We start from the raw sequence: 3,140 nt of genomic DNA on the forward strand, positions 1-3,140 counted from the left end.
TTTCTTCTTCTTCTGGATTCATCTCCCTGTTACCCAAAGAATAAAAGCTGGTATTTCATGAGGGCCTACTATGTGCCAAGTGTGTACTGGTGATAAGCGGTTTACATGCGTCAAGTCCAAGGACCATCCTAACAATTTTGCGAGCTCTACGTCATCGGCCCATTTTACATATGAGCAAACAGAGGGAGGTTCTGTGGTTTCCCGAGGCCACAAAGCTGGTCACAGGTAGGACAGGGATTCAATCCAGAGATCAGCTCTACCGCTGCAGACAGTGTTATATTTTCTATAATATTCCATCTGCTCCACTAGGAAATAATCAGTGACAAAATGAAAGACTTGTCACATATTAAGCAGTTCTTCTGGGGCCCATCCATTCATTCAATGTCCACAGGCACTAAGCCCATTCTCTGTGCCCTGCACTACAGTCCGGTCCTGGGAATGCCGTCTGCCCTCTGGAACAGTGGGTTCTGCGCCACATCTGAGAATTCAACCTCAGATGGAAAATATTTTTTAAAAGTTCCAGAAAGTTCCCCAAAGCAAAACTTGAATTTGCCACGCTGGCCACTATTTAGATAGCATTTCTATTGTATTAGAGATTCTAAGTAATCTAGAGATGATTTAAAGTATGCCGGGGATGTGCATAGGTTATATACAAACACTACACCATTTTATATATGCGACTTGAGCATCCTTGCGTTTGGTGCCCTCAGGGGTCCTGGAACCAGTCCCCCTGGGATACCGAGAGATGAATGCACGATGTTGTACAAACAGAACTTTTTAAAATCTGTTTTCCTAGAATGTCCAGTGAAAATTTATTTTTTAAAAGTTTGTCCTTTAATTAAAATTGTTCAGAAAAAAACCTATGTCATTAAGCGCAGAATGCATTCCTCTTTCCTCTTATTTGTTTTCTAGCAAACCATCTTTGACTTTCTAAAAACCCAGTTTAACAAATTTGTTTCCTGTTTTCTTAAAAAAGAAGCATGTGTTACTTTAACTTCTAAAATATTTTATTTTGAATGGACATTTGTACAGCTCAAAATTCAAAAAAACAGAGGACATTGAGTGAAATTTGTCCCCCCTCCACTCCTGACCCCCAGTCACCCTGATCTCCCCAGAGGCAACCACTGTTACATGTGTGTCTTCCCTCTTCCTTTCCTTATTAACACAAATAGTTGGTTACTGTTTACAAAGTGCCAAATCCATAAATACAGTTACCTCGTTCTTTTTAACAGCTGCATTTAGAAATCATTCTAAAATGGACCATGTGATATTTAATTAGGCCCTGTTGCCAAACATATAACATGGTCCAATATTTTGCCATTACAAATAGTTCTGCAATGACAACTCACTCTTGTGTGTATATCCATTTACACACGAGCAAGATCCCCTGTAAGATGATTCCCTATAAGGGGAGATGCTGGGTTAAGGGCAAGTGATACGTGCATTGTCATTTAAAATCATTTTCGTTACAGAACTTTTCAAGCATTGTAACAGGAAAGAGAATAGTATAAGGAATTTCTGCCTACCTGTCAGCCCCTTTCAGTGGTCACCATCATCAGAAATATAACACATAATGCTGATACTATTTCATATATATGTGGTATGTACATAAAATAATATAATAATTACATAATTTATATTTATAATAAATAGTATAATTTGTAGATATAGTATAATACATAATATAGTATAATTAATAGTATAATATACATATTTCCTATTCCCCCAACCCCAAATTATTTTGAAAGAACCCCAGACATAGTGTTTCTACATAGGTAAATATTTTGGTATTATTCTGAAAAGTAAGGGCTTTAAAAATATGTGTGTAATTTCATTATCATACCTAAAATAAATTAATATTAATTTCTCAATGTCATCATTTGTTATTGTCACATTTCCCCAGATTGTCTCATGAAAATTTATTTTTTTCAGTATTATGTTCTTTGACTCAGATTCTAAGGTCCAGCCATTCACTGCAGTTAGTTAAGTCCTTTTAATCGGTTAGTTTCCTCCTCCACCTCTCTGTTTTTGATTTTTCTTTTTTTTTTTTAGCAATATTATTGTAGAGACTCAGTGAATTTGCTTCCAGTGTCTGGATTTTGCTGATTACATCCTTAAAGGGTCATTTAATATGTTCCTCTATCTTTTAGGTCAAAGGAAATACGCAAAATTAAATTGTAGGATTTCTTAAAATAATAATAAAGAAAACACAACACACTAGAATCGGTGTGACACAACTAAAATAGTTATTAGAAGAAAACATATAGAACTAAATAACTGTATCAATAAAAATAAAATTAAAATTAATGAATTAAATATTCAATTCAGAAAGCTAAAAAAATGAAATCAAGTAAGCCAAAAGAAAGCAGAAAGAAGACAAATGCAGAAGTTAATATTTCATTATTTTTTCAGCTTGTTTTCACAGACTGAAGCAGTAGGCTCAGCACGTGAGAACAAGACCATTTTGTAATTTGCAGCCATACAGACAGCAAATCCAGCTCACTGTCAATGGGGAAAGGCTTTTCGACAGTTTGCTCTCAATTTCACGGTGGGGCTGATTTGACTGCGGGTGGGGAATCAGGCCCAGAGCCCACACTTCCTTTCTGCGAGGTGCAGGGAGGGCACCACGGAGGGAGACCTGGCTTCACCACACCCAGTTCTGGGGGCTTAGGTGTCAGCCCCCTGAGGGCCCTGGAGTGACTGATGGGGCCAGGGGCCTTTTCTGCCCTGTGAGATGCAGGGCTTTGCCTTGGACGGACTCCAGGCCAAATCGCAGCTGCATAACCATTGCTCAGGGGCCTTGAGCAGACCTCGCTGAGCTGAAATTTCTTCACCATAAAACCGAGGTAGTAATCCTTTCCTTCAAGGGGCGAGGATGGAGTGAGACGCCCTGAGAGCTAGATCTCAGTGGGTGGTACCTAACAGGACGGCCCTCAGGTTCTGTGACTCCATCACAGAGACCTACGCGGAGCCTCCGAAACACCCAGAGAAAGCGATCGAACAGCTGCTCCTTTTCAGAGGCCGGCTGATGTTGGCCGTGACACCCCTGCCCGCGGCCTACCTGCCCATCCGCACCCCGGCTGCACGTGGAGGCTGGCCACCCACTCCGGAGCAGCGATTCCCTCCCCGCCGCCCTCCCC

Source organism: Vicugna pacos, chromosome 28, assembly GCF_048564905.1.
Source record: "Vicugna pacos chromosome 28, VicPac4, whole genome shotgun sequence".
NCBI classification, from domain to species: domain Eukaryota; kingdom Metazoa; phylum Chordata; class Mammalia; order Artiodactyla; family Camelidae; genus Vicugna; species Vicugna pacos.